Genomic DNA, 22,644 nt, shown 5'->3' with positions numbered 1-22,644 from the left:
ACAAATCAAACATTTACCAACAGAAATAGAGAGTCATGAGTATGAACAAGCAATTCACCAGATAGGAAATCCAAAGGACCAATAAACTTTGTAAAGATGCCCCACCCCTCCCAAACCCCTTTCCCCATACCCTCAGAAATGCATGTCCATCATTCCCAACTACTCAACCTCTTTTCTGAAGGTTCTTGCTTGGGATACAACCCAGACTTAAATGTAATGGCATATTATAATCACCTGGGGTTTTTTTTAAAAAAAAAAAACAAATTACCTATGTCCAAGCTCCACCTCAGACTGAGTCAGAATGTCCAGGGGCTAGGACCAGGAAATGGTATGTTTACAAGCCCTCCCCTGCAATTTTAATGTGCAACCAGGGCTGAGAGCCACTTCCAACTGGAATCTGGCTCTCCACTGCAGCCTTACTCAGTCACGGCTGTCTTCTCTCTTACATCCCTCTTCCCAGCAGGCCTCGAGACAGGGCAGGTGTTCTCGTTTCTCATTGCCATTTCCAAATCACTATCTCATCTACCTGCCTAAGATCCCAGCTTCAAGTCTTTTATTATCACTGCATCCATCCCTAATCCTCCTTCGTTACAGGATTAGGATACCCCCAACCTCAATCCTTAAAGATTTTAGCTCCTGGCTATGACACTCTCTCCAATGTTGTTCTTGTCAAAATGCATAATGATTTTAGTATCTCTAGAGATCATCCTAGACCTCAACCTCTCCTCCCATAATCCAGTACTCCACTTGACCTCGGTAGTTCATTCCCACAATCATGCCCCAGAACTTGTCATTACCAATAGCTGACACCCTCCACAATCTCAATTTCTAGCATCCCACTCTCCTGCCATCCCCTATCTTTTCAATTCCCCTCCTCAAATGTCTTCACTCCAACATTTTTTAAGTCCATAATTTTTAAAGTTCCATAATCCACTGATCCTACCATCTTTTCAGGGTCCTTCATCCAGCTTAGAGTCTAGATCCACCGTTAAGACTCAAAAGTTTCCCTCCTTTGAATATACCCTCAACTACCGTACCTCATCTTCCTCTATCATTATCACCAGGAACCCCAATCCTGCATAAATCCTACTCTCTAACTAATCCGCACAAGTGAATTTGGCTGGAGGAAAAAAACAAACATAACTCTACTGATGACCTCGCTGTGCACTTAGGACAGCTGACTCCAAGTGGGCCTTGGTACAGCCTTGTAATCACACACCATTTTAGTCTCCTGGTTGACAAGGTCACAACTTTTCCTCTTCTTACCTCTACATCTCCTTTGCTCTCCTCAGGCTCAGCAGATGATTTTGCTTCCTAATTCACTAAGAAAACAACAGCAACAAGGATCTACCAGTTCACCTGCCAAAGTACTCTTTCCGTCTGCCTCTATGGATGCATGCTCTGTGCTCCTACTAAGACCAACCCCGCCACTGTACACTAGATCCCAGTTCCTTTCATCTCCTCAGCCACATTCCAGCAATTCACCCATCTCATGAATCAATTTCCCCCCTCTGCTATATTATTCACATCAGCATCAAAAACACTGTAACAGCCCCCATCTTTAAAAAAAAAAAAAAAAACACTCTTAATCCTATATCTTCCTCCAACAATGGTCCCATTTCTCTACTCCCCTTTGGAAAGAAATTATTCACAAATGATGTCTATTTTTGCCATCTCCAATTCCTGCTTTCCCATTTTCTCTTGAGAATACACCACCAACTTAACTTTTCGCTCCTCACCACTCCACCAAAACAACTGTGAAAGTCTTCAATGTCCTCCACATTGTTAAAACCAAAGGTCAATTCTCAGCGCTCATTTTACTCCATCTATCAGTGCATTCCATACAGCTGAGCAGTCTTTTCTTTGAAACAGCATCTATACTGTTTCCAAGACACACCACTCTAGGTTCTCCTCCTTATCAAGCAATTCTTTTCAATCTCTGTTATTGGTAAGCCTTATCCTCCCAACTCTAAACACTGGAATAGCCCAGGGCTCACTCTGGACTTTCTCTTCTCTCTCTACACTCACTCATTCATCCCGTCTCATGGCTTTAAGCCACTCCTCTATACTGATTTATATTTATTCCTCTGAGGCCTCTTTGTATTCCAGGCTCATGTTATCACCCACGTAATTCACAGCTCAACCTGAGTGCTGAGCAGGCACCTGGAACTTGCTTGTTCAAGATTCAACTCCAGGTTTCTCCCTCTTCCTCAAACCTGCTTCTGCCACAGATCCCTTTCAATGAACGGCAACGCCAGCCTTCTATCTGCCAGGCCAAAAACCTTGTACTTTTTCTCTCACACTTCCCAGCTAATACATCAGCTTATTTTGTTGATTCTATTTTCAAAATATATCTAGATCTACACCGACCACTTTTCGCCACCTTCATTGTCCACACTCTTAGACTAAGTTACCATCATCTCTTCCCTGGCTCGTAACAGCAGCGTCCTAATAAACTCCTGCTTCCTCCCTTACAGTCCCCTCTCAACAAAGCAACTAGTGTGATCCTTTTAAAGCCTAAATAAGATTGTTTCCTCTGCTTACAACCCTCAAATTTCAGATGGAATCACATTCAAGGTAAAAGACGAAGTCTTTACTATGGCCTCTCTATTGTCTCCCCTCATCTCCTTCTTCCTACCTCCTTACTCCCTCTAACCCAGTCACACTGATCTCCTTGCAGTTCTATGAGCATGTCACACATGTGGGTCTTATTTGGTATTCTCTCTGCCAGGAATGTTCTTTCTCCAGTTATCCACATGGCACATGCTCTCTACTCGCTGTCTCTAGCCACAGCATTTATTACCATCTTCTACTATGCATTTTCACATCTATTTATTTTCCATTTCCCTTCACTAGAATGTACGCACATGGGACTTAGCCTGTCACTGAGCAGTCCTCAATTCATCTGTTGAATGAATGAATGAATGGTGCTTACACTCATTAATACTAACGCAAATACAAATTAGAGAAATATAAAAAGTCATTACATACCAATCATATGCCAAAAATTTAGTCTGATAAAACCAAGAGTGACCAAAATCTGGAACACAGTTTATATGCCACTGCTGGGAGTGTAAATTAATCCAAACACTTTACAGAACAATTTGGCAGTACTAGTAAAACTGAAAATGCATATACCCTTCAGCCTAGCAATTGCAGTTCTGCATATACATCCTAGACCCTAGGGCCTACAGCAACTCCCTCACAAATACGAAAGGAAACTTGTGCAAGAATATTGTATTAGCCCATTTTCACGCTGCTGATAAAGACATACCTGAGGACTGGGCAATTTACAAAAGAGGTTGAATAGACATACAGTTCCACAGGACTGGGGAAGCCTCACAATCACGGTGGAAGGCAAGGAAGAGCAAGTCACATCTTGGAAGCCTGCCTTGGCTTCCCAGAGTGCTGGGATTAAGGTATGAGCCACTGCACCTGGCCAGAAACTTATTTGATTAAAATTTCTTTCCAAACTTCATAAATAACAATCGCCAGTTTCTTCTAATCGAAATGAACAGTAAAGAGGCAAAGAGAGAATGAACCAGCAGGGGAAATGCCGAATGCGTATAAAACCATCAGATCTTGTGAGAACTCACTATTATGAGAACAGTACGGGGGGAACTGCCCCCATGATTCAATTATCCCCCATGATTCAATTATCTCCACCTGGCCCCACCATTGACATAAGGGGAATATTATAATTCAAGGTGAGATTTGGGTAGGGACACAGAGCCAAACCATATCAGATATTCACTGCTATTGTCTATAAAAGCAAACCAACCAGAAACTTGACTATCATCAGGAAATGTATAAACTATAATAGAAACATACAATGGAATACTACACAGCAGCTAAAACGAATGACCAAACTACAAATGCCAACATGACTGTAGTTCAAAATCACAAGGCTAAACTAATAAAAAGCAAACTGCAGAAATGATATGTAAGGTATGATGGTGTGTGTGTAGGCTACATCCATATATAATAAAATAAAAATAGAAATGTTTATATATATACATATATGTGTGTGTGTGTGTATGTATGTGTGTGTGTGTATATATATACACACAGTGGTTATTTCTGAGCAGGAAGGCAGACAGAAAAAGAGAATCAGGGAAGATTACACAGGGTGCTTCAACTGCATCCATTTTATTTTCTTTCTTTACAAAAAAGAAAAGCCTGGTCGGGCACAGTGGCTCATGCCCGTAATCCCAGCACTTTGGGAGGCCGAGGCAGGTGGATCACGAAGTCAAGAGATCGAGACCATCCTGGCCAAAATGGTGAAACCTCATCTCTACTAAAAATACAAAAATTAACTCGGCGTGGTGGTGCACACCTGTAGTCCCAGCTACTTGGGAGGCTGAGGCAGGAGAATCGCTTGAATCCGGGAGGCGGAGGCTGCAGTGAGCCAAGATCATGCCACTGCACTCCAGCCTGGCGACAGAGTGAGACTCCGTCTCAAAAAACAAAAAAACAAAAAAAAAGAAAAGAAAAGCCTGGCAAATATGGAAAAATATAAGAATCTGGTATCAGTAAATGATAGGTACATGGGTATTTGTTATGTTATTATCTAAATTCTTCTGTATGCTTAACATATTCATAATCTTAATTAAGCATATTACATCACATGGAAACTTATTTATTTTTGAGACAGAATCTTACTATGTGGCCCAGGCTGGAGTGCAATGGCACAATCTCAGCTCACTGCAACCTCTGCCTGCCTGGTTCAAGCGATTCTCCTGTCTCAGCCTCCCGAGTACCTGGGACTACAGGGTCACGTGTCACCACGCCCAGCTAATTTTTGTATTAGACAGGGTTTCGTCATGTTGGCCAGGCTGGTCTCAAACTCCTGACCTCAAGCGATCCGCCTGCCTTGGCTTCCCAAAGTGCTGGATTAAGGTATGAGTCACTGCACCCAGCTGGAAACTTACTTAATTAAAATTTCTTTCCAAACTTCATAAATGGCAATTGCCAGCTTCTTCTAATTGAAATGAATGGTAAAGCTGTCAGGGCTTTCCAGAAAATTCTGCAATTCCACAAGAAAAGATCTGGCTGCCCTCACTCAGCATTCCACCTCAGCTTCTTTTCCTTAAAAAGTCCTTCCATGGCACATTTCTATTTAAATATTAATCATTTGTAAACATTCCCACATAAATGCACTGCTCTAGGCAAGGGCTATGAAATGGAAATGCAATATGAAGCAGACACACCATAGCAAAAGGCACCAAGACTCGTGTGAAAATCTAAAATCACCAGTTGCCACGGATGACTAATAAAAAGATAGAAAGCGGCTCTTTCATTTAGGGACATGAGTTTTTTAATCACAGCAAGAGAAGGATAATCTCTTCTGCATTCTCAGACATTTTACCAAAACCAGAAAGTGCCTATGTTAGTTCAAATCAGTAGAAAAATTACCAAGATCGCTTATTAATTAGATTAATACAGGATGAAAATCCAGAAACATTAAAGCATAATCTATAGAAAAACTGACTTTGCAAAGTCAAAACACATTTATGGCATCACAAACAATATGAAAAACAAATGTTCAGCCAGTAGGTAAATCAGAAAGGTTAATTTCAGTGATAATTAATTTCAGTGATGTCAATACAACCAACTTAAACTCTTTTTTTCAGGAATCTCACTGCTTGCTAACCGACTTGTTCTTACAGGCAAGACTACTTTTTTAAATCTCAAATGTGAAAACTGATATACAATTTACAGATACAGAGGTATAAGCCCAGCTGATTGGTATAAATGACAAACCTCTCAATGCCATGGTTTCCTTATTATAATTCAAGGTTTCCTTGTTCTAATTCAATACAGATATTGAAACTTGCCATCCACTAATTTTTATATAATACCTTTGAGACTCATAGGACAAAAGGCAATGCAAAGCCTCTTATACATAACCATGGTAAAGGTTTAAAGTTGATGCAGTAGGCTTCCATGAGCCAACAACGATGCCAGCCAACTAGCTCCGACAACTTTATTATGCTAATCATTTGTATAAATTGTTAGTGGCTGTGAGATGTGAATCATAAATAGCATACCATACTTACATATGATCTTTGGTTCCCAGTTTTTTGTTGTTGTTGTTGTTGTTGTTTTTTGAGACGGAGTCTCGCTCTGTCACCCAGGCTGGAGTGCAGTGGCCGGATCTCCGCTCACTGCAAGCTCCGCCTCCCGGGTTTACGCCATTCTCCTGCCTCAGCCTCCCGAGTAGCTGGGACTACAGGCGCCCGCCACCTCGCCCGGCTAGTTTTTTGTATTTTAGTAGAGACGGGGTTTCACCGTGTTAGCCAGGATGGCCTCGATCTCCTGACCTCGTGATCCGCCAGTCTCAGCCTCCCAAAGTGCTGGGATTACAGGCTTGAGCCACAGCGCCTGGCCTGGTTCCCAGTTTTAAAGGACACTAATCTGAGCTAGAATATGTTTTAAAAGTCCATTATTAGTTCTCACTGATTAAATCATTTAACAATTAGATGCGGCTTGAAGGTTACACCATCAAGCACATATTTTTCCACCACACAAATTATGCATCTGCATAAAGACTGATAAATCCATTCTGAAAAATGAACATTTGAAAATCACAAGCCCTCATTGCCACCACGTTATATTAGCATAAATATTCTTGCAATTGTCAACCAGAAAGTTTTACATTTCTCAGTACTTTATTTTAGCACTGAAGTGACATCTAGGGCTTGGGAAAACTCAGAACAGCGTGGGTTAGGAAAGCTACAATTATATCTTGACTGCCTTCACCAAATTACAGGAGTGGGAGGTAAAGACATTAATTGAGACACTCATAAAAGAACACACCCTTAAAAGTGAACCCTGTAGTCCACACACTTTTTCTGGATTAAATCAAGAAAATAAAAATTTAAAAAAAACACACATATACCCCTCACTTAGTGAATTTTACAGACAGCACAGCAACAAGAAGTACCCAGTTCATAACTCGTTGAGAGGAGAAATTCATGCATCTTTCTGGCTGTAACCAAGGCAGTTATTACGATTTAATTAGAAGTTCTTATTCACTTTATTAATTACAGAGTTAATTATGTCTGTTTAAAGTGAACTGAGGGATTTGCAGAGCCAACCTACTATTTGTATTTTTTAAAAAGTGAATATGTTTTAAGTACCAATTAGCAAGGGTATGTTTTATATTTGCTCCTAGTACAGTTTCCAGTCTTGAAAGATTAGATTTCCACTTGACTCTCTAACACAGCAAAACTGCCACACAGACATGAGAAGCAAATGTAAAACAATTGTGATAATGTTTTGTTTCAATATGTCCTACACAGAAGCTTATTTGATGGCTTCATAGTGACCCTAAGCATATTTAGAATGCTGTCAACATCCCAATACCTAATTAGCATATCATAAACAGTATCATTTCAGAACTAGAGCTATCTTAGAAGGTATGGCCAAAGGCACTTGAGAAATATGTTGAAAGAGAAATTAAGCAGTAGGTGCGGAATTCTTGAGGCATGATTAGAGTCAGTCTTACAAAAACAGAGTCAGGTACACAAATGCCAGGGCTTGGGATTATTTTAGGTATGTTTTTGGTTTGTCCTTTGACTTTTCATCTAGTAACTATTAAATATATATATACATACATATATATATATCTTTATCAGCGCTCTGTAAACACTCTAAGGACAAGACTTAACTTCAACCTCTTCAGTGTCCTCATTAAAAAATAAAAACATGAAGTGAAGTATACTTATGGCAAAAAAACAAAAATCAAGACTGTACCAGCAAATCCTGGATGCTCAATGGCTTTAATGGAGCTTGTCCAAATTGGCGTCTTAATATTTAGCACCATCTAGTGGCAAATCTATTTTTTAAGTTGGAGAAAAAATACGGACCACAATCATAAGTATTGAAAAACCTCTCAGGCGCCTTAAGTCCCAGCTACTCGGAGGCTGAGGCGGGAGAATGGCATGAACCCGGGAGGTGGAGCTTGCAGTGAGCCGAGATCCGGCCACTGCACTCCAGCCTGGGCGGCAGAGCGAGACTCTGTCTCAAAAAAAAAAAAAAAGAAAAGAAAAAAAAAGAAAAACCTCAATCAGTAATAATATTTCAACATCAGTACAAATTAATGCTTTTGATAGCTGTTGAATACACATGATAGTTAACGCAGGTATCCACTACCTATCTAACAGGCTCTTTAAATCTGTGTATACATAAAGCTTTCTAGGACAAAAGAACAAAAAAAGAAAGCTTCTGAAAGTAGTCTGATTTGTCTCATAGAAAATTCTTCTAGACCCATATTCTGACTCATTCCGGCCTGAGATTTCAAATATGTTGCCATCACAGAAAAAAACTGACAAAGACGCCCTGTAATCAGCTTTTATAAAAATGTAGGCAGATTTATATATACATATATTAGGGTAAGGCACCTAAATGGCTACTTTAATATTCAATGCTCACACTAACCTTTCTGCATTTTCTTACAATAGTCCTATTTTAAAGAAAAAACAACCTGGCAAATGTTCTTTACAGTTTACAAGTGTAGTGAGTTAAGAAAATGAAGCCATAGCAACACTGGCCACCGCACCCAAAACAAACACCTCCCTACTAGGTGCTCCGTAAAGAAGTAGGTACATCTCAGGCTATTACTGGAAACACAGAAACCTCCTTTGACTCACAGCAATGATGCCATAAACAAAGCATTTTGCCAACAGTGGCAATAAGCTTATGCTAATAAATCCTGCCTATCTCACCTGCTTTCCCTCCTACAAAAGCTATAAACAAAACCAAAAAGTTTACATAGACTTACAGCAATATATTTTGAAGATTCTTTTTCCATAACAAAGTTGAAATACCTCCTTGTCACAAAATTATCTTTTTCACTTTTTAAAATCTTTTTGAACTTTTTAGGTCTGTGGTATATATGCAGATTTTTTACATGGGTATACTGCGTGTCACTGGGGTTTGGTGAACAAATGATTTCCCAGATAGTAAGCATAGTACCCAATAGGTATTTTTTTCAACCCTCACCCTCCTCCCACTCTCCATCCTCAAATCCTCCATCAACAGCCCCAGTGTCTATTGTTCCCCTTTGTGTCTTCATGCATTCAATGTTTAGCTCTCACTTATAAGTGAGAACATGTGGTATTTGGTTTTCTATTCCTGTGTTAATTTGCTTAGGATAATGGCCTCCAGCTGCATCCATGTTGCTGTAAAGGACATGATTCTGTTATTTTTTATGGCTGCACAGTATTCCATGGTGCTGTAAAGGACATGATTCTGTTCTTTTTTATGGCTGCACAGTATTCCATGGTGTATATGTACCAAATTTTCTTTATCCAGTACACCACTGACAGGCACCTGGGTGCCCATATCTTTGCTATTGTGAATAGCGCTGCAATAAAAAAAAAAAAAGTTCCGTTTTCAGTTGAGGAATCGTCACAGCTGCTTTCCGTAATGGCTGAACAAATTTAACTCCCACCAGCAGTGTATATGCTTCCCTTTTCTCTGCAACCTTGCCAGCATCTGTTACTGTTTGACTTGTTAATAATAGCTGCTCTGACTGGTGTGAGATAGTATCTCATTGTAGTTTTCATTTGCATTTCTCTAATAATTAAGTGATATTTAGCATTTTTTCATGTTTGTTGGCCATATATATGTCTTCTTTTAAAAGTGTCTGTTCATGTCCTCTGCCCACTCTATAATGGGGTTGTTTTCTGCCTGTAAGTTTGCTTAAGTTACTTACAGATTCTGGATATTAGATATTTGTCAGATGAACAGTTTGCAAATATTTTCTCCACTCTGTAGGGTGTCTGTTTACTCTGTTGATAGTTTCTTTCACTGTGCAGAAGCTCTTTACTTAAACTAGGTCTCGCTTATCTATTTTTGTTTTGTTGCAATTGCTTTGGAAGACTGTCATGAAATCTTTGCAAAAGTCTACGTCCAGAATGTTGGACCTATGACAAAACTTATGACATAACTGTCCTAGGTTTTCTTCTAGAGTTTTTATAGTTTTAGATTTTACATTTAAGCCTTTAATCCATCTTGAGTTTATTTTTGTATATGATGAAAGGCAGGGCTCCAGTTTCATTCCTCTGTATATGGTAAGCCAGTTATTCCAGCCCTATCTATTGAATAGGAGTCTTTTCCCCATTGCTTACTGTTGTCAATGCTGTTGAAGATCAGATGATTGTAGGTATGCAGCTTTATTTCCAGGCTCTCTAGTCTGTTCCATTGGTCTATGTGTCTGTTTTTCTACAGGTACTACGCTGTTTTGGTTCCTGTAGCCTTGTAGCGAAGTTTGAAGTCGGACAGTATGATGCCTCCAACTTTATTCTTTTTGTTTAGGATTGCTTTTGCCATTTTTGGGTTCAATCTTGGGGGGCTGTATGTTTCCAGAAATTTATCCATTTATTCTAGGTTTTCCAGTTTCTGTGCATAGACGTGTTCATAGTAGTCTCTGAGGGTTTTTGTATTTCTGTGGGTTTGGTGGTAATGTCACCTTTGTCATATCCAATTGTGTTTATTTGGATCTTCTCTTTATCAAACTACCTAGCAATCTATCAATCTTATTTATTCTTTCAAAGAACCAACTTTTGGTTTCATTGATCTTTTGTATAGATTTTCATGTCTCAATTTTGTTCAGTTCAGCTCTGATTTTGGTTATCGCCTTTCTTCTGCTAGTTTTGAGGTTGGTTTGCTCTTGTTTTTCTAGAGTTCCTCCAGGTGTGGCATTGGGTCATTAATTTGAGATCTTTCTAAATTCTTGATGTAGGCATTTAGCACTATAAACTTTCCTCTTAACACTTCTTTAGTTGTGTCCCAAGGATTCTCGTATGTTGTGGCTTTGTTTTCATTAGTTTCAAATAGTTGTTTTTCTGCCTTAATTTCATTCTTTACCCAAAAGTCATTCAGGAACAGGTTTAATTTTCATGTAATTGCATGGTTTGGGGATCTTCTTGGTATTGATTTCTACTTTTATTGCACTGTGGTCTGAGAGTGTGGTTGGCATGATTTTAGTTTTTGTTTGTTTTAGAATTGCTTTATGGCCAAGCATGTGGTCAATATTAGCATAGCTACCATGTATAAATTAGAAGAATGTATATTCTGTTTGTGTTGGGTGAAGTATTTTGTAGATGTCTGTTAGGTCCATTTGGTCAAGTGTCAAGTTTAGGTCCCAAATATCTTTATTAGTTTTCTGCATCGATGCTCTAACACTGTCAGCAGGGTGTTGAAGTTTCCACTATTGCTGTGTGGTCATCTAACTTTCTTTGCAGGTCTCTAAGAACTTGTTTTATGAATCTGGGTGCTCTAGTGTTGGGTGCATATATATTTAGGATCATTAAGTCTTCTAGTTGAATTGAATCTTTTATCATCCACTATGTAATGCCCTTCTTCGTCCTTTCTGATTATTGTTGGTTTAAAGTCAGTTTTGTCTGAAATAAGAATAGCAATCCCCGCTCTGTTTTGTTTGTTTGTGTTCTGTTTGCTTACTTGACAGGTCTTTCTCCATCCCTTCACTTTGAGCCTATGGATGCCACTGCATGCAAGACGAGTCTCTTGAAAACAGCATATAGTTGGGTCTTGCTTCTTTATCCAGTTAGCCACTCTTTTACATTCAAGTAATTTACATTCAAGGTTAATATTGCTATGTGAGAATTTCATCCTGTCATGTTGTTAGCTAGTTGTTATATAGATAATATACTTGCTTTATTGTGTCAGTGGGCTATGTACTTAAGTGTGTTTTTGTGGTGGCAGGTATCAGTATTTAATTTCCATGTTTAGCACTCCCTTAAGGACCTCTTGTAAGTCTGGTGGTAACGAATTCTCTTAGCATTTGCTTGCCTGAAAATGATTCTATTTTTCTTTCACTTATAAAGCTTAGTTTGGCCAGATATAAAATTCTTGGTTGGAATTTTTCTTTGAGGATGCTGAATATAATCTCTTCTGGCATGTAAGGTTTCTGCCAAAAGGCCTCCTATTAGCTGGATGGGGTTACCTTTTTATGTGACCTGTACCTTCTATATACCTGCCTTGAAGATTTTTTATTTCATGATGACTTTGGACAATCTGGTGACTATGTGTCTTGGGGAAGGTCACCTTGTATAGTATGTGGGTATGCTACAGGGCTTCTCTGAACTTACTAAATTTGCATGTCACTCTACAGCGAGGTTGGGGAAATTTTCATGGACAATATCCTCAATTATGTCTTCCAAGACACTGCTCTCCCTCCATCTCTTTCAGGAATGCCAGTGGGTCATAGGTTTGGTCTATTTACATAATCCCATATTTTTTGGAGGTTTTGTTCATTTTTAAACTATTTTTTCCTTTTTGTCTACCTGCATTGATTCAAAGGAACAGTCTTCAAGTTCTAAGATTCTTTCCTCAGCTTGATCTATTCTGTTATTAATGCTTCCAATTGCATTCTGAAATTCCTGTAGTAAATTTTCATTTCCAGAAGCTCAGTTTGGTTCTTTCTTAAAATGGCTATGTGGTCTTTCAACTCTTGCACTCTTCCTGTGTTCCCTGGATTCGGTTTCAACCTTTTCCTCTATGTCAACTAGCTTCCTTGCCATCCAGATTCTGAATTCTGTGTCTGTCATTTCAGTCTTTTCAGTCTGGTTAAGAACCATTGCTGGGGAGCTAGTGCAGTCGTTTGGAGGTTGAAAAAACACTCTGGCTTTTAGAGTTGCCAGAGTTCTTGCACTAGTTCTTACCTGTGTGGGCTGATATCCTGTAATATTTGAAGTTGTTACTTTTTGCATGGGACTTCTTGCTTTTATATTATTTGATGCTCTTGAAAGTTTGACTAATATTTGTTTGGTTTAGTCAACTGGCTTCATTGTGGATGCTTTCAGGAGGCCAAGGCTCAACTGAGCACTCCTGGGCTACATGCTCTAATCCTTGTGGTGCTGGGACCAGGCCTGCGGCTTTGTTTTCTGGCTCCTTGAGGTTAAGTACCTGCTGCTCTGGAGGAGCTGAGATGTTCCCAGTCCGCTGGCAACAACACTCTGATGGCAGCTGCCAACAAAAGCACTCTGGTGGGGCAGCAGTAGGCTCCCATGCACATGCATGCCTGCAGACTGGCACGGGGAAGCTGTGGGCAAACGCACATTGGCAGAAGGCTGCAAGTGGGCACATGCCAGCAGGGGAAGGCTACTGGCAGATGCACATTGGCAGGGGTCCGGGTCCATTTGCAAAACCACTCCAATGGACAGATATGGTCTTACAGCAAAAAGCTATGGAAATGGCCGCTGGCAAGCTGACGCTATGCTGCAAGCAGGTACAGCCAGGCAGGGAGGGACCCTAGGAGAGACCAGCAACGGGGAGTTGGGGGAGGTCCTCAGATCAGATTGAAACCATTCCACAAGCAAGCCAGCCCTGTATTGTCCAGGTCTGGCAGCCAACAAAGGCTAGAGCTGCCTAGAGGAGTATGGTGGGCCTTGGGTTATGCATATCCATAGCCGTGCTCCACTGCAGCTGTTCCCACAACAAACCCTCTGGGCTCCACACAGGCTGGAGTTCCATCTCTGCCAACTCTCCAGGAAGTTCTCCCTGCCATCTCAGATGCTGATGAGAATCATGGGGTCTCCCGCAGCTAGGCTCCCAGAGGTCTGTGGCAAGAGTGGGCCACTCCACATCTATTTCACTCACCCCTTCCCTAGGAGCCACTCAGGGCCAGGGACAAACCGTGGTGCTTGGCAACCCTGTGTCGGGTTTCCAGCTTCCTCCCCTTTCGGCCTGGCATCTGCATCCTCCCTCTGTCCACTCTCAATGCCTTCTTTCCAAAGATCTGTTCAGAGTGTGCTGGCCTACTTGATGGTCTGGTCTCTCTCAGTGGGAGAGGCTCTTCCTAGCTGCCTCTAGTTAGCCATCTTGCTATTTGTCCAAAATTATTATTAAAGAATAAAGTATGAAAGCAATTTTCATAACTTGAATAAAAGTGAAGTTTTCATCTCCTACACTGCTGGAAAAAAATCTCTTTTACACAAATGCTTATTTTGATTCAAAAGCTAAAAAAGTATGTATTAATATTAGAATCCAAGCCAGGCACAGTGGCTCACGCCTGCAATCCCAGTACTTTGGGAGACTGAGGCAGGCAGATCACTTGAGCCCAGCCTAAGAAACATGGCGAAATCTCATCTCTACAAAAAAAAAAAATACAAAAATTAACCACAACCACACATGGTGGTGCACACCTGTGGTCCCAGCTACTCAGAAGGCTGAGGTGGGAGAATCACTTGAGCCCAGGAGGCAGAGGTTGCAGTGAGCCGAGACCATGGCACTGCACTCCAGCCTGGGTAACAAAACGAGAACATATCTTTAAAAAAAAAAAAAAAGAAAGAAAGAAAAAAAAATCCAGCCAGGTGCAGTGGCTCACACCTATAGTCACAGAACTTTAGGAGGGCAAGGTCAGCAGGTCACTTGAGCCCAGGAGTTTAAAATCAGCCTGGACAACATAGTGAAAGCCTGTCTCTACAAAAAATACAAAACTTAGCTGGGCATGGTGGTGCACGCCTGAGGTCCCAGATACTTGAGAGGCTGAGATGGGATGATTGCTTGAGTCCAGGACGTTGAGGCTGCAGTGAGCCGCGATGGAACCACTCCACTCCAGCTTGGGCAACAGAGCAAGACCTTGTCTCAAAAAAAAAAAAAAAAAAAAGAAGAAGAAGAAGAAAAAGAAAAAGCCAGGCATGGTGGCTCACACCTGTAATCCCAGCACTCTGGGAGGCTGAGGTGGGCGGATCCCTTGAAATCAGGAGTTTGAGACCAGCCTGACCAACATGGAGATGCCCATCTTTTCTAAAAATACAAAAATTAGCTGGGCATGGTGACAGACATCTATAATCCCAGCTAGCTACTCGGTAGGCTGAGGCAAGAGAATTTCTTGAACCCAGGAGGCTGAGGTTGCAGTGAGCCAAGATCACGTCCAGTCTGAGTGAATTTTCAAGGGCAAAGCCTCTTCATGGGTGCTGGCTAAAACTGTCCCTAGTAATTTTTAAAGAGTTCAGTCAAATTAATAAATACAACATCAAGACTGAAGCAGATTAATGGGCAAAAGGCATATGTAAATACTTACAAATTAGATGGAGGAGGAGGAAGATCTCATATTGAATATTCGCTGGGTATTAAAAACTGAGCGGTTCTTTTTTTAAAAAAGTCTATCACACAAAGAAAACAGCAGAAAACATAAATGTTCAGCCCCATAAATTAAAACAAAGCAAGCACCCATGTAACCACCAGAGTCCTAGAAATTGAGCATTGCCAGAAGCCCATCGGTTCCTTCCCATTTCTTTCCAATCATTAACCCCTCCCTCCTCTCCAAAGGTAACTACCATCTTGACTTCTAACATTCTAGTTTTGTACTCATTTTAAAATCTATTTAAGTGGAATCACATACAGTAGTATAGATTCTTGTGTGTGGGTTTTGTTCAACATCATGTTTTTAAGGTTCATCCATATTGTGTAAATTGAGTTTGTTCGTTTTCATTACAGTATAGTAGTCCAAGTTTGAAATGTATCATAATTTACTTACCTACTATACTGTTGATGGAAATCTCCCCACACAACAATTTGGAGCTAGTAAAAATGCGGTGCTATAAACATTCTTATACACACTACTTTGTTGCACACATGCCCACCATTTCTGTGGGCACTCCCTTAAGGAGGGAAATTCTGGAAGTAAAAATTACAGTCACAGGGCATGCACATATTCTGCTTCTACACTGCCAGGTTATCAAAGTGGTTATATCCAACAGTATAAAAAAATTTCCTTGGGCATGGTGGCTCATGCCTATAATCCTAACACTTCCAGCCTGACCAACATGGTGAAACCCCGTCTCCACTAAAAATACAAAAATTAGCCAGGCATGGTGGCACGTGCCTGTAATCCCAGCTACTCAGGAGGCTGAGGCAGGAAAATTGTTTGAACCTGGGAGATGGAGGTTGCAATGAACCGAGATCACGCCACTGTACTTCAGCCTGGGCGACAGAGCGACACTCCATCTCAAAAAAAAAAAGTCCTAACACTTTGGGAGGCTGAGGTGGAGGGATCACTTGAGTTCAAGATGAATCTGGGCAACACAGTGAGACCTCATCTCTACAAAAAAAGTTAGCTGGGTGAGGTGACACATGCCTGTAGTCCCAACTACTCAGGAGGCTGAAGTGAAAGGATTGCTTAAGCCTGGGAGGTCAAGACTGCAGTGAGCCAAGATCGTTCCACTGCACTCCAGCCTGGGTAACAAAGCAAGACCTTTCCTTTAAAAAAAAAAAAAAAAAAAAAAAAAAAAAAAAAATTCCTTGCTCCATTGCTCCATATCCCTCTGTATTATTAATCCTTCTAATTTTAGTATTCTGGCAAGTGTGTAACAGTTGTATGCCATTATGATTTTAATTTGCATTTCTCTAATGATTCGTGGTCTTTGGCACCTTTTCTTATTTTTACTGGCCACTTGGATATTCTTTTTGGTGAAGTGCCTATTCAAGTCTCTTACCCATTATTCTATTGGTTTGTCTTTTTCTCTCTTACCCATTATTCTACTGGCCTTCTTCTCACTGATTTGTAGTCTTTCCCATATCCTATACATACATAATCCCTTTGTCACAGAGTTGCAACCATCTTTTCCTACTCTTTGGCTTGCCTTTCACTCTCTTAAACATGATTTTTGATAAGCAGAAATTCTTGGTTTTAATAAATTCCAATATATCATTTTTTATGGTTCTTTTTTGTGTCCATTTAAGAAAACTCTTCATACTGTAAGGTCACATAGATATTTTCCTATATTATCTCCTATAATTTTTTTTTTTTTTTTTTTTTTTTTTGAGACAGGGTCCAACTGTCTCTCCAAGTCTGGAGTGCAGTGGCATGATTTCCGCTCACTGCAAGCTCTGCCTCCTGGGTTCATGCCATTCTCCACCTCAGTCTCCCAAGTAGCTGAGACTACAGGCTCCCGCCACCATGCCTGGCTAATTTTTTGTATTTTTTTAGTAGAGACAGGGTTTCACCGTGTTAGCCAGGATGGTCTCGATCTCCCGACCTCGTGATCCACCCGCCTCGGCCTCCGAAAGTGCTGGGATTACAGGTGTGAGCCACCACACCCAGCCTATCTCCTATAATCTTTACTGTTTTGCCTTTCACAGGTAGATCCACAATCCACTGAGAATTCATTTGCGGTGTAGTATGAGATACAGGTCTTGATTCACTTTGTTTTATTATATATGTGTGTGTGTGTGTGTGTGTGTGTATGTGTGTACACATGAACATGCAGATATATAAAATGCTCCAGCACTATTTACTGAAATATATTGTCACTGTTCTGCATGTTATCTTTACAATAAATTATCTACATATGCACATGTCTATTTCTGTATTCCTTACTCTGTTCCACTGATCTACTATACTAACCAAGACTGTTGTGTATCCCTGCACCAATATAACACTGTCTTTGTTAATCTAGTTTTATTTTTTTTAATTCCATATCCGATAAAACAAATTGTTCCACTTTACTCTTGAAGAGTATCTTGGCTCTTCTTGGCCTTCTGCACTTTCATATAAATTTATCTTTTAATGATGTGATAGCCCGTAACTACATCTTATTAACATACTTAAAAAATATCAAACAGCCAGCCTAGAAGGGGTATCTAACTTGCCTGAGGTCCTAAGACTGCAAAACTTAGATTTGAACCTAGGAGTGTCTCTGTGCAAAGTGCACACTTTTTCACTATAACATCCTGCAGGGCTAAACTCACACATGAAAATGTTAAGCCTAAAAATAAAAATATATGAAAGTAAAAAAAAAATGAAGCAATATTCCAACACCAACTCAAATTATCATGAGTTGCCAGACGCAGTGGCGCACACCTGTAATCCCAGCACTTTGGGAGGCTGACGCAGGCAGATCACTTGAGGTCAGGAGTTTGAGACCAGCCTGGCCAACATGGCAAAACCCTGCCTCTACTAAAAATACAAAAATCAGCCAGGTGTGGTGGCACACGCCTGTAATCCCAGCCACTTGGGAGGCTGAGGCAGGAGAATCGCTTGTACCTGGGAGGAGGTTGCAATGAACTGAGATCACACCACTGCATTCCAGCTTGGGCAAAAGAGCAAGACTCTGTCTCAAAAAAAAAAAAAAAAATTATATATATATATATATATATATATATATGATGGGTAATTTTAATATATGTCCTAAAGAGTTGATTTATTAATAGTTACTGCCTAAAGTCCAATGTTATAAAATGTGGGTCATGTCTCATTCTCTTTCTACAGCTACTAAGAAGATGAAATGGGTAGCTCTTTGGTAAACAAATAATAGAAAAGACTTATGGATGATTCCCAGATGTCTAGCTTGAGCAAAGGATGTTTACAGAAGGAAAATAATATTTCTTTAACAACTAGGCAGTGTAGCAGGTGCTTGACATAAACTATCTCATTTTATTCTCCCAACTCCAGCAGGTATTATTGGTGACCCAAATTACAAACAAACAAAAGGATTCGGAAAGGTTAGGTAAACTTGTCCAAAGTGAAAAATAAATTACTGGATATCAGATCTTAACTGAAACCTCAGGTGCTAAGCCCTTTCCAAAACACCACAGTGCTGATATCTGTGATATTTGCTTCATAACTGAGCTGAAAAACTAAATTTTCCACCAGGGAATATATAAGGGACACTAAAACAATAAGCAGCTGCCAGGGTTTCATTGTGATTAAATGCAGTAAATCACATGGGAGCCTTTTGACATAACTGCCCCAACCAGCAATCTTTAAGAACGATACTGTATTTGTTTATGTTTTTTTTTCATTTTTGTAAAAAGATGTTGGATCCTTAATACATGTTAGAGCACATGTAATATCCCATCCCACATTTTTTACAATTTCAGTGCAGTGACAGCAGAAATCTTGTGGTTTGGTTCTTAACATATTCCGAGAGAAATTAAAATGAGGGTATTAAAGGCTCATGAAAAAATAAGGGATGACTAGGATACACCTCGGTGTAACTAATCAGAGACCAACAATTTCCATATATACATATATAAGAGAGAATGGTAACTCAATGTAGGGAAATAATGTACCCACTTTATTATGTGCTTATCATACCACATCAGTAATACTAGGTAACACAGTAAGAACAACAGATCAACTACAGTAATATTCTTACCAAAGAGTAAGACTTATAATGCAGATTCCTGACCATTATTTAGAAAATTTCTGGCCAGGTGTGGTGGCTCACACCTGTAATATCATCACTTTGGGAGACTGAGGCGGGCAGATCACGAGATCAGGAGTTCAAGACCAGCCTGGCCAACATGGTGAAACCATGTCTCTAGTAAAAATTAGCCAGGCATGGTGGTACGCACCTGTAATCCCAGCTACTCAAGAGGCTGAGGCAGGAGAATTGCTTGAACCCGGGAGGTGGAGGTTGCAGTGAGCTGAGATCACGCCACTGTACTCCAGCCTGGGCAACAGAGCAAGACTCCATCTCAGAAAAAAAGAAAGAAAGAAAGAAAGAAAGTCTCTGATCCACTGAGTCAAAAGGTGGGAATCTGCTTTTTAAAAAGTTTGTATTTTCACGTGTATCAAATAGTCATGTGTCACCTAACAATCAGGATACATTCTAAGAAATGTATAGTTAGGCAATTTCATCATTGTGCAAACATCACAGCGTGCACTTACACAAACCTAGATGGTACAGCCTACAACACACCTAAACTGTATGGTATGGCCTACTGCTCCTAGGCTATAAACATGTACAGCATGTCACTGTACTGAATACTGTAGGCAATTATAATACAATGGTAAGCATTTGTGTAGCTAAACACAGAAAAGGTGCAGTACAAATATAGTACTATCATCTTATGGGACCAGGGTCATATATGCAGTTCACTGTTGACTGAAATGTTACTAGCGGCACATGACTGCACATTTAAGAATATATAAAATATATATGTGAATATGAAGAGAAATACAATAAACTCCCAAGTGTCCACTACCCCTATTAAAACACAGATTTTTACCAAGACATTAAAGACACCCTGAATCCAACCCCTTCCCTCCACCAAGGTAGCTATTATCCTGATTTAATCATTCCCTTGCTTCGCTTTTCCTTTCTTGTTTTTCTTCTATCCCTCTAGGGAAAAAGCAGCTTTTTTTTTTTTTTTTTTTTTTTTTTTTGGGACGGCATCTCACTCTGTCTCCCAGGCTGGAGTGCAATGGCATGATCTCGGCTCACCGCAACCTCCGCCTCTCAGGTTTAAGTGATTCTCCTGCCGCAGTCTCCAGAGTACCTGGGATTACAGGCACCTGCCACCATGCCCAGCTAATTTTTGTATTTTTGGTACAGATGGGGTTTCACCATGTTGGCCAGGCTGGTCTTGAACTCCTGACCTCAAGTAACCCATCTGCCTCGGCCCCGCAAAGTGCTGGGATTACAGGTGTGAGCCACCGCGTTCAGTTTCCTCCAGAATTTTGAAGATGGCATTGCTCCACTGCTTTCACACTTCCAGGTTGCTACAGAGAAATCCAAAGCCATTCTGATTCCTGATCCTGTATATGTGATCTGGGTTTTTTTCACTCCAGAATCATCTCTTTACCACACGGTGTCCTGAAATTTCCTAATGATGGGCCCCAGCATGGGTATATTTATTAGGCTGAACACACGGCAGGCACATCCAATCTGCAAACTTCAATCTTCCACTGTTGGCCATTTTCTTGAATTATTTTCATCTTTTCATTTCCTCCTATTTTATCTGCAACTCAACTGCATAAATACTGAACCTCAGGAATAGTCAGCTAAGTGTCCTCTGTCTTTTTGCCTACTTTCTAGGGGATTTCCTGAACATTATCTTACAACCTTCCAAAGATTTTCATTTCCACTATCATGTTTTAAACTTTTTTCATTTTCTAGCCGGACTTTTTTTTTTTTCAATTGACACATTGTCATTACATATATTTAAGGGGTAAAATTTGAGGTGCAAATACATATATATGGTTTTTTTGTTTTGTTTTCTTTTGTTATTTGAGACAGAGTCTCGTTCTGTCACCCAAGCTGGAGTGCAGTGGCATGATCTCAGCTCACTGCAAACTTTGCCTCCTGGCTCAATCAATTCTCCTGCCTCAACCTCCCAAGTAGCTAGGATTACAGGATGTACCACCATACCTGGCTAATTTTTGTATTTTCAGTAGAAACGAGGTTTTGCCAAGTTGCCCAGGCTAGTCTCGAACTCCTGACCTCAAGTAATCTGCCCACCTTGGCCTCCCAAAGTGCTGGGGTTACAGCCATGAGCCACCATGCCTAGCCTCAATACATATACATGTTACATAATGATCAAATCAGAGTATTTAGCATGTCCATCATCTCACGCACTTATCGTTTCCTTCTGGTAAGAATGCTCAAAAGCCTCTCTTCTAGCTATTTTGCTACAATACCTTACTATTAACCATAATCACCCTTCTGTGGAATAGAATACCAGAACTTATTCCTCCTAACTGTAACTTTGTACTCATTTGAACAACCTCTCCCTACCTACCTTCCCTTCTCCCTGCCCAAGTCGCTGGTAAGTTTTATGGCTAGTCTTTTATACAGCATCCTGTTTTTATTAATCTTCATCTCATCTCTCCGAATATTTCCGTAATTGGGGTAGAGGTTGTTGGTAATTGTTTTTTTTCCCTGCAAAGTCCATTTCTTCCAAGTTGCTTTTCTGTTTTGCTTAATTCTCACCATCCACCTTCGATTGTTGGATGCTTTCCTCAAATAACTGGTAATCCTCGGGTATTTGCTTATGATTAAGACTGGGAGTCTGGGGCTGGGTGCACTGGTTCTGGCCTATAATTTCAGCACTTTGGGAGGCCAAGGTGGGCAGATCATTTGAGGTCAGGAGTTCGAGCCTAGCCTGACCAACATGGTGAAAGCCTGTCTCTACTAAAAATACAAAAATTAGCCAGGCATGGTGGCTATACCTATACACACCTATAATCCCAGCTACTCAGGAGGCCGAGGCAGGAGAATTCCTTGAACCAAAGAGACAAAGGTTGCAGTGAGCCGAGATCACACCACTGCACTCTGTTTAAAAATATATATATTAAAACACACATGGCAGGAAAAAAAATTAGCCAGGCATGGTGGTATGCACCAATAGTCCCAGCTACTCAGGAGGGAGGATCACTTGAGTCCGAGACTTCTAGGTTGCAACGAGGTAGGATCACGCCACTCACTGCACTCTAGCCTGGGTGATAGAGCAAAACCATGCCTCTAAAAAAATAAAAAATAAAAATAAATAGTGAATCATCTTTCTGTAATAGAGTTATACTAAAACTTTGAAAGATTTTCTGCTTAAAAAATAAAGATATAATAACAAACCTATGGCTTATTACTAGTATGAACCAATACCCTATAAAGATTATATATTGAAGCCAGGCATGGTGGCTCACGCCTGTAATCCCAGCACTTTGGGAGGCCGAGAAGGGTGGACTGCCTGAGGTCAGAAGTTCGAGGCTAGCCTGGCCAACATGGTAAAACCCCATCTCTACCAAAAAAATACAAAAATTAGCCAGGCATGGTGGTGCATGCCTGTAATCTCAGCTACTTGGGAGGCTGAGGCAGAAGAATCGCTTGAACCCAGGAAGTGGAGGTTGCAGTGAGCTAAGACAGTGCCATTGCACTCCAACCTGGG

General features: G+C 40.5%; 1 protein-coding gene across 10 annotated transcripts in view; it reads right to left on the bottom strand.

Annotated features, from left to right (window-relative positions):
• The window catches only part of COA1 (cytochrome c oxidase assembly factor 1), a 195,723-nt gene that overhangs the window by 55,527 nt on the left and 117,552 nt on the right, over positions 1 to 22,644 (bottom strand). The window contains exon 4 of one of the 10 annotated variants that reach the window (XM_065542070.1): positions 15,056 to 15,137. The exons of 8 other annotated variants lie outside the window; for them this stretch is intronic. The gene's annotated coding sequence lies outside the window, so the exon portion shown is untranslated. Of the gene's footprint in view, positions 1 to 268; positions 419 to 15,055; positions 15,138 to 22,644 lie in introns of those variants that run through there. One more of the 10 variants, XM_065542073.2, reaches the window with a different exon arrangement.

The sequence above is a fragment of the Macaca fascicularis genome, chromosome 3, assembly GCF_037993035.2.
Source record: "Macaca fascicularis isolate 582-1 chromosome 3, T2T-MFA8v1.1".
NCBI classification, from domain to species: Eukaryota; Metazoa; Chordata; class Mammalia; order Primates; family Cercopithecidae; genus Macaca; species Macaca fascicularis.
Note: the sequence above shows the minus strand (reverse complement) of the source record. Positions and strands in the feature narration are given on the sequence as shown.